The sequence below is a fragment of the Balaenoptera physalus genome, assembly GCF_965194825.1.
Source record: "Balaenoptera physalus genome assembly, chromosome: 1".
Classification (NCBI taxonomy): domain Eukaryota; kingdom Metazoa; phylum Chordata; class Mammalia; order Artiodactyla; family Balaenopteridae; genus Balaenoptera; species Balaenoptera physalus.
The window spans coordinates 73,702,410-73,710,783 of NC_138882.1; the positions used below are offsets into that span (position 1 = coordinate 73,702,410).

The 8,374-nt window shown below is 60.6% G+C and overlaps 1 pseudogene across 1 annotated transcript; it reads right to left on the bottom strand.

Moving 5' to 3' along the window:
* Nucleotides 1–281: 281 nt before the first annotated feature.
* Nucleotides 282–4,300, bottom strand: LOC309638526 (thimet oligopeptidase-like; annotated as a pseudogene). Its single transcript has 6 exons — nucleotides 3,975–4,300; nucleotides 3,533–3,804; nucleotides 2,965–3,340; nucleotides 2,660–2,885; nucleotides 1,401–1,762; nucleotides 282–787 (listed from the first exon to the last, which is right to left on the bottom strand). The product of its transcript is annotated as a thimet oligopeptidase-like (transcript).
* Between the last annotated feature and the right edge of the window lie 4,074 nt (nucleotides 4,301–8,374).

Genomic DNA, 8,374 nt, shown 5'->3' on the forward strand with positions numbered 1-8,374 from the left:
AGGAGTAGAGTCTTTTTTATTAATGGCTGCGTTTTCAAAGAACCGTTTTGTTACCAGGAAAGCTCCCCAGGAAGGGATTGCATTAGTGCAACAAGGGGGAGCCTTGATGCCAGGCTTTCCAGACACTTCCAGATGGAGACTTTTGGCCTAGGCCGGCCACCGGGGACTCGGGGGCTGGGAGGACACGCGGCCCCTCCCCTGCCCCGACGGGGCGCTAAGGCACCCGGCCCGCCTCGGGGGGCAAAACCCCGTGCCGTCAGCAGGCCGGCGGCTTGCAACCCTCAACCTGCAGCCCTTTGCTCAGGAGGAAGGCGTCCTGCGTGGGGTCACAACCCAGGAAGAGCTTCACCATGCCCTTGGCATCCTCGGAGCCCCCTGGCCTCAGAATGCAGCTTCTGTAGTCCATGGCAACCTGAGGAGAGGGGGCGGGGCTGCAGGAGGGTGGAGCACCCCCTTCACGGAGGGCGTGGGTGTGGCCACCTCTGCTGTGACTCAACAAAGGGCAGGGGAGCAGGGGGTTCTGGGCAGGGCCCTCAGAGCCTGGCAGGCCCAGGCGGGCGGCACAAGCATCTAGGCCCAGGCCAAGGACCTCCGTGTTGGTCTGCACGGCAGGCTGGCCTCTCACCTTGCCACTCAGGACGCCCTCCTGCTTGAAACGAGTGTGTGGACCGTGTCCGCGGAGTACACCTCGCTGCACAGGTAGCCATAGGACTGGGCGTCGTAGCTTCCTGCCAGGTGGCCGAAGGTCGCAGGCAGGTGGGTCCCTGGGACACACGCGGAGAGGCTCCTGCCCGGCCCCCTGGCCGCTCTGTGCCCCTTCCCCAGAGCCCAGAGCTTGGGGCCTCAAAGCAGCCCTGTCTGAGTCCCCTGCCACTAGAGGGAGTATTGGCCCAACACTTCTAGAAAACGGGGACCTTGCGGGCAACTCAGTGGAGGGACACAAATCAATCTTTGCCGACTTTCTGCTGAAGCTCATGAGGGTTCACCCCTAAGCCTCTTACAAGGACAGCTGCCCGAGGCTCCAAGGGATGAGTCAGGGCTCGCCCTCCAGCACGGGGAGAGCGCGGGTTAAAGCGCTCACGAGGGAGTGAACTGCGTCTCCGCACCGACACGCACGGGCAAACCTCGTCGACGCGTTCCGTCCGGGGTATGAAGCCCTCTCCTGCCTCTTCCAGGCTCTCGAGAAAGCACGTGCAGATACGCCCAGCCCACCCTCGGACTCCGCGGGCCACAGCTGGAGGGACCAGCCCAGGAACCCAGGCAGGAAGAGGCCAGAGGTCAGCGGGCCTCAACCAGAGCCCGTCAGTCGGTCCCCCTTCACACACCACCAGAGGATCCTCTTGACCTGGGCAGTAGCCGCCAACCGACCGCTAAGGTGGGCCCGGTGTGCGCTTGGCTACCTGGCGTGGCTGGGACCCCGAGGATCTCCTGGCAGAGGCGGGCATTGTCCTAGGCCGGGTCCGAGGGCGTCTGCGTGTGCAGGGCCTGGTCCACCTTGGCCAGGACGATCTGGCGCAGGTTGAAGAGGCCTGGAGGGCGGGAGGAAGGAGACGGGGGTGCTGGCACTGTGTCCAGGCCGCGCTTTCCAGCCGGGCGGTCCGGGAGCCCCTTTCCTTTCCCTCGGCCCAGCCGCACGGGGGTTGGCCAGCCGGGACTTGATGAGCTTGTCCAGCAGCTCCTGGGGGACGGCGCTGCCCGTGCCCCGCCGAGACTGGCAGCAGCGCCAGGGCTTCACAGGGCGCGGCGTTCCCGGCCCCAGAGCCTACCCTCTGGTTCTCATCACCGGCTGTTACCAGAGCCGCAGGCAACGTGCCTTTCTTTTCATTTGTCTTTTTTCCGGCCCTCGACCATGCAAAGGTGTGAAGCCCTGCCACTTGCTGCCACGTGGATGCACCGTGAGAACACGATGCTCAGCGAGAGAAGTCAGACACAGAAGGACACACAGGGTGTGACCCCACTGAGGGGAAACGTCCAGAACAGGTAGATCCACAGAGTCAGAGTGGGTTCCTGGTTGTCAGGGGCAGGGGAGGGGAGGGAATGATAACTAAGGGCGTGAGGGACCTTTTTGGGGTGAGGGAAATGTTCCAGAACAGGGCAGTAGTGACGGCTGCACAGCTCAGTAAAGTGTCCCCACGCGCTCCGGTTGCAGTCTGTGAGAGCATCGCTCTCAGGACGAATGGCTGACCGCAGGAAGACTGAACTAGCACTGGGTCCTGGGCCCAGACGCTCAGCTGGGGACCCCCCCCCATTGGGAAGTCACTGGGACTTGCTGAGCCTCCACCGAGACTGGCAGCAGCCCCAGGGCCTCACAGGGCGTGGCGCTCCCAGCCTCAGAGCCTACCCTCTGGTTCTCATCACCGCCTGTCACCAGCCTTGCATGCAACGTTCCTTTCTTCTATTTTGTCTTTTTTAAAGGCAACTCTTGAATACATGTATTTAACATGGAGGGAACCAGTCCTGACTCCTTGATCTGGGACTTCCAGCCTCCAGAGTCTCGAGGACATCCACTTCCGTTGTTTACGCGCCCAGTGCGTGGGGTTTGATGATGGAAACTGACACCGAGGGCGTCGCCTCGTGCGGGGTGACATCAGCGGAGGAATCCCGTGGCGAGGGCCTGCCTGAGGACCACGGGAGAGCCCGGGCCCTCCCCGCCCCCTGCCTTCAGCCCCTTGCCCGCACCCTCCTGGGAGCGGAGCTGGTGCATCGCTTGCCAGAACTCATGGAAGTAGGTCTCCAGCTCATCATACTGCAACAGGGAGGGCGGGTTGGGCGTAGGCTTGGTGAAGTTGGCCACCATGGCCGCAATGGCAATCTGGCGCCTCCCGTCCTGCTGCAGGCAGCCCGGCTGCAGGCCAAAGCAGGCCATGTGCCCGGACTTCCCTTCCCTGGGGAGGGACGCGGGTGAGGCCCCGCTACCACAGAGGAGCCCCGGCCCACGGCCGACAGGTTCCCCCACGCATGCACCGAGGGTAGAGGTCCAGGTAGAACTTGCTGATGGATGACCTTGCCCGAGGCCACGTCCCGGACCCTGTAGAGCCTCACATCTTCATCTTCGTGACACATGTTGGCGCCTTCCTCCAGGTCGAAGGTCAGTCCCAGCAGCTCCTGGGAGATGCCCAGCCGCCCACGCGTGACCACCTGCATGGGGAAGGACTCATTGAGCAGGTACTGGCCCACGTGGTAGCGCGTCTCCTCCCCCTGGTTCATGTAGTAGCGCAGGTCCTAGACGTTGATGGGCCCGTCAAAGTGCAGGCCCCGCCTCTGGCACTCAGCCTTCTTTAGCTCCAGGATCACGGCCGCTCCTGCTCCCCGAGGGGCTTCAGCTTCTGGGCCAGCTCATCTGCGGGCGGAGGGGAGAGGCTCGGCTATGTCCCTGTGGCAGCCCCCCAGCCGCCCCCCACCCCACGCCCCTCGAGGCAGAATGAAGGGTTGGGGAAGGCGACCCCCAAGGGCTGACACAGTGGGGTCTCAGGCAGCACCACGTCCAGTCAAGGTCCACCTGATCCCCGTCCCCACGGGGAGGCGGGGTTACCTAGGAAAGTGGCCACCACCTGGCTGGTCTTGGCCATGTTCATCTCCAGCACGGAGTCGGCACGCGTGCTGAATCCCAGCAGGCGGGACTTATGAGCCTGCAGCCTTACCAGCTCCCCGAGGATCGCGCAGTTCTCCTGGAACCCAGAGACAGCCAGCGCTGGGGACCGTGGGCCACGCCCTCCCCACAGGCCCCAGGCCAGGTCTCTGTGGGTGGGCAGGGCTCTCAGGCCACTGGCGGGCACAGCCAATCCCCCCCCTCCTCCTCCTGGCCTGGATTTCTAGACACTTTGGTGCTGTCCTAACATGTGGTCTTTATGAACACAGGTCCTTTTGGAACCAGAAACGGCGTGAACCATGACGAGCTCTAAGGCCAAGGGCAGGAAGAAATGTGACCAGGCTCTCCAGGAGCCACCCAGGGGCCTCCCCGGGCTCAACAATACAAATTTGGCTGCCGTGCAGACAGCAGCTCATCCCCACGGCGCCCGAACACCCAGCCCCTGGACGGCGAGAGACCTGTTGCTGCAGGTGGCCCGTGGTTGGCTGGTGAGGCCCGGCCCCAGGCGTACGCCACCTTCTCTGGGGCCACCTCTCCGGGTCTGCGGTGGGGTTTTCCGGGGAGCCCCCAGTCACCACAGGACCAACGTGGCCTGTCTGCAGCCCAAGAAGGTGGGGACACAGGTCTGTCCCCCGTGGACATCACCCGCGAGGCCGAGCAAGCACCAGTGGTGTCTGCGGGGAAGATGAAGGGCTCATGCACAGCCCCCATCTACTGAAGATGCTAAACGAGAGAAGCACAGACTGCAGCCACATGCGGTATGGACCAAACACAAGTGTCCTTGCAGGAACCGATGTCTGAATGTCAAGGCTGTTCCCGGGCCACAGTGAGAAGGCCCAGGCCCCACGCAAGGCACAGAGAGGGGATGGGGGGAACATCTGCGAATCTGAGCTCATCGGGCATCACCCCAGAAGGAGAGGGAGAGAGCCAGAAGGAGATACGGAGGGAGAGGGAGAGAGAGGGAGGTACAGACGTCTCTCCCTTCCCTGGGGGTTCTCTAGTGCAGCCAAGGCTGAAAACCACTGCATTTCGGGAGGTGGGTCCTCGTGGAAAAGTTAAATAGTAGCTCATGGCATTATCGACACATATTTAAAAGGAATATGGGAATCTTGGGGAGTCAGGGAGGGGAGCTGGCGGCTGCCTCGTAAACGAGGAGAGATTGGGCGTCAGAGGAGGTGCCTGCCTCCGCCGCCGCCGCCGCCGCCGCCCCCCCCCCCCAGGGCCCCGCAGACTTCATATCCCAGCTGTGGTCCCGGGCTGGAAGGCAGTGGGGAGGTCAGGCCGTCCCAAGCATCAACGTTGACTTCAGGGCTGATCTAAAAGGCGCCTGGTGTTTGTTGAAGCAGAAAAAAGAGAAAGCAGTGGGCAGAGGATGGGAGGGGGAGGGAGCCCCCATCAGCCCTTCTCCCTGTCTCCCTCTCTGTCTCCTTCCCTCCCTCCCTCCCTCTACCTCCCTGCCTCTCACTCTCCCTCCATCTTTCCCTCTGCCTCTCTCCCTCCCTCTCTCCCTGTCCCTCTTGCCCTGTCCTGTCCCTCTCTCCCTCCCTCCATCCCTGTCTCTCTTTCCCTGTCCCTCTCTCCCTCTCCCTCTATCCGTCCCCCCTCCCTCTCCCCGTTTCCCTCTCCCTCTCTGCCTCCCTCTTTCCCTGTCCCTGTTTCCCTGCTCTGCTCTCCCTCTCCCTCTTTCCCTCTCCCTCCCTCCCTGTCCCCCTTTCCCTGTCCCTGTTTCCCTGTTCCACTCTTCCTATACCTCTTTCCCTCTCCCTCTCTCCCTCTCGTGCTCCCCCTCCCTCTCCCTCCACCTCCTTCCCTCTCCAGAGAGGGAAGGAGGTGGAGGGAGAGGGACAGAGAGCAGGAGAGGGAGGGGGGAGAGGGAGAGAGGAATAGAGGGAGGGAGGGAAAAACAAAGACGTCTCTTCCTCCCTCCCTCTATCCCTCTCTCCCTCCCTCTCTCCCTCTCTCCCTCTCTCCCTCTCCCTCGCTCCCTCTCCTCCCTCTCCCTCCAACTCTCCCTCTCCTTCCATCTCTCCATCTCCCTCACTCCCTCCCAGAGACAGAGAGACGGAGGAAGAGGCAGAGACAAGGGAGAGGGAGAGAGAGGGGGGAGAGAGGGAGAGACGGAGAGAGGGAGAGAGAGAGAGGTCTCTTCCTCCCTTTCCCTCTCTCCTCCTTCTCTCCCTCTCTCCCACTCTCCCTCTTCCCTCTCCCTCTCTCCCCCCTCCCTCTCTCCCTCTCCCCCTCTCCCTCGTCTCTCCCTCTCCCTCCATCTCTCCCTCTCTGGGAGGGAGTGAGGGAGAGGGAGAGACAGAGGGAGGGAGAGGGTGAGACAGAGGGAGGGAGAGGGAGAGAGGAAGGGAAAGGGCGAGGGAGGGAGAGGGAAGGAGGGTGAGACGTCTCTCCCTCTCCCTCTCCCTCTCCCTCCCCCTCCCTCTCTCCCTCTCCCTCCCTTCCTCTCCCTCTCCCTCTCCTAGAGGGAGGGAGGGAGAGGGAGAGACAGAGGGAGAGGAGAGGGGGAGTCGGAGAAGGAGGTAGGGAGAGGGAGAAGGCGAGAGGGTGCCTGCTTCCCTCTCTGTCCCCCTCCCTCCCTCCCTCCCTCTCCGTGTCCCTGTCTCCCCCCTCTCCCTCTCCCTCTGTCTCTCCCTCTCTGGGAGGGAGAGAGGGAGAGGGAGAAGGAGGGAAAGTGATGGAGGGAGGGAGAGGGAGAGAGGGTGAGGGAGAGAAGGAGGAGAGAGGGAGAGGGAGGGAGGAAGAGAGCTCTCCCTCTCTGCCCCCTCTCTCTCCCCCTCCCTCTCTCCCTCTCCCCCTCTCCCTTGTCTTTGCCTCTCCCTCCGTCTCTCCCTCTCTGAGAGGGAGTGAGGGAGACGGAGAGACGGAGGGAGAGGGAAAGGGAGGAGAGGGAGGGAGAGAGAGGGAGGGAGGGAGGGAGAGATGTCTCCTCCCTCCCTCTCCTCCCTTTTCTCCCTCTCCCTCTCCCTCCAACTCTCCCGCTCCATTCATCTCTCCATCTCCCTCACTCCCTCCCAGAGGGAGAGACGGAGGGAGAGGCAGAGACAGGGGAGAGGGAGAGAGGGAGAGGGAGAGAGAGGGGGGAGAGAGGGAGAGGGAGAGAGGGGGAGGGAGAGAAGGAGAGGGAAAGAGGCAGAGGAAAGAGGAAGAGGGAGAGAGGGAAGAGGGAGAGAGGGAAGAGGGAGAGAGGGAAGAGGGAGAGAGGGAGAGGAAAGAGAGAGGGAGAGGGAGGGAGAGGGAGAGAGGAAGAGACAGAGAGAGGGAGAGAGAGAGAGGGAGTGGGAAAGAGGTAGAGGGAGAGCGGAACAGGGAAAGAGGTACAGGGAGAGAGGGAGGCAGAGAGGGAGGAGAGGAAGCAGGGAGAAAAGAGAGAAAGAACACACCGTCTACATTTCTGTCAAATGACACCGGGGATCCTTACACAACCAGGAGAAAGTAACACAGGGAGGCTCTTTCTCAGCTGGAACTGGAACTGCAGACGGGGCCAAACACCACCAGGCTGGCCACACGTGTCCAGCCGCCGCTGCAGCCCCGTCAGCCGTGAGTCCGGTCACCAGGGCTCTGAGTGTCTGCTCCAGGGAGCTGGGGTTCACCCTCTCACCCGGGAGGCCGGGCCAAGACAGCAGGGACCCGGGCTGGACACATAGGGGGAAACGCATGCCCACAGGACAGCTTGTGCGAGCAGATTCAGCTACCAGATTCTAGAGGCCCAGGACCACCCTGTGGCCCGTGAAACCCAGGAGCCACGAGGGTCTTGCAACGTGATTCCTGTCCGTTGGACTGTAAAGTTTATGTAGGGAATCTTGGAAACAGTGGTAACAAGGCTGAATTGGAACGAGCTTTAGGCTATTATGGACCACTCTGAAGTGTGTGGGTTGCTAAAAACCCTCCCGGCTTCGCTCTCGTTGAATGTGAAGATCCCCGAGATGCAGCTGATGCTGTCCGAGAACTAGATGGGAGAACACTATGTGGCTGCCGAGTAAGAGTGGACCTGTCGAATGGGGAAAAGAGAAGTCGAAATCGTGACCGCCTCCTTCTTGGGGTCGTCGCCCTCGAGATGATTATCGGAGGAGGAGTCCTTCACCTCCCACACATCTCCAAGATGGAGAGCCTTCTCCGTCAGCCAGAGCAGGTCCCTTTCTAGATATAGGAGAGGAGAGAGATCCCTGTCCCAAGAGAGAAATCACAAGCCGTCCCGATCTTTCTCTAGGTCTCCTAGCCGATCTAGGTCAGATGAAAGGAAATAGAAGACCACTTTGCAAGAGGAGTGGTGTACAGGCAATAACTTCATTTGGCAGGAGTATGTACAGAATATTCAAGTTTTGTTTGAGACTTCCGAAGCTTGGTGCACTTTTTAAATGTTTTAGTTGTTCACATTTGTTTGTCTCTTGGGACAGTGACACATAAAGGTGTCATTCTCTATGGTTTGAAATGGGTCCTGTGAGGCATGTAATATGAAGAATTGTTACCTTACAATGTTCCCTTAAGCAAAATTGAATTTGCTTTGAATTTTTGGTCTTGCCTAGACTGATAATAAAACTCTAACTCCTGCCCACCTAAAGTGTGATGTTTACTATTATGGAAACAACACTGGCAAACATTGAAAAGACTTTCTGTAGCTGGGATATGGTATGCAGCTGTAGTTAAGCAAGCAGTCTTTAAAAGGTGCTGTGAACCCAAGCCAGCAGGTAAAAATGAAAGCCGCACCCTTACCCTAGATTAGAGGTTTAAAAATTCCACTAGTCTTCACACCGGACAAGAGGTTGTCCAGGGAGTTTA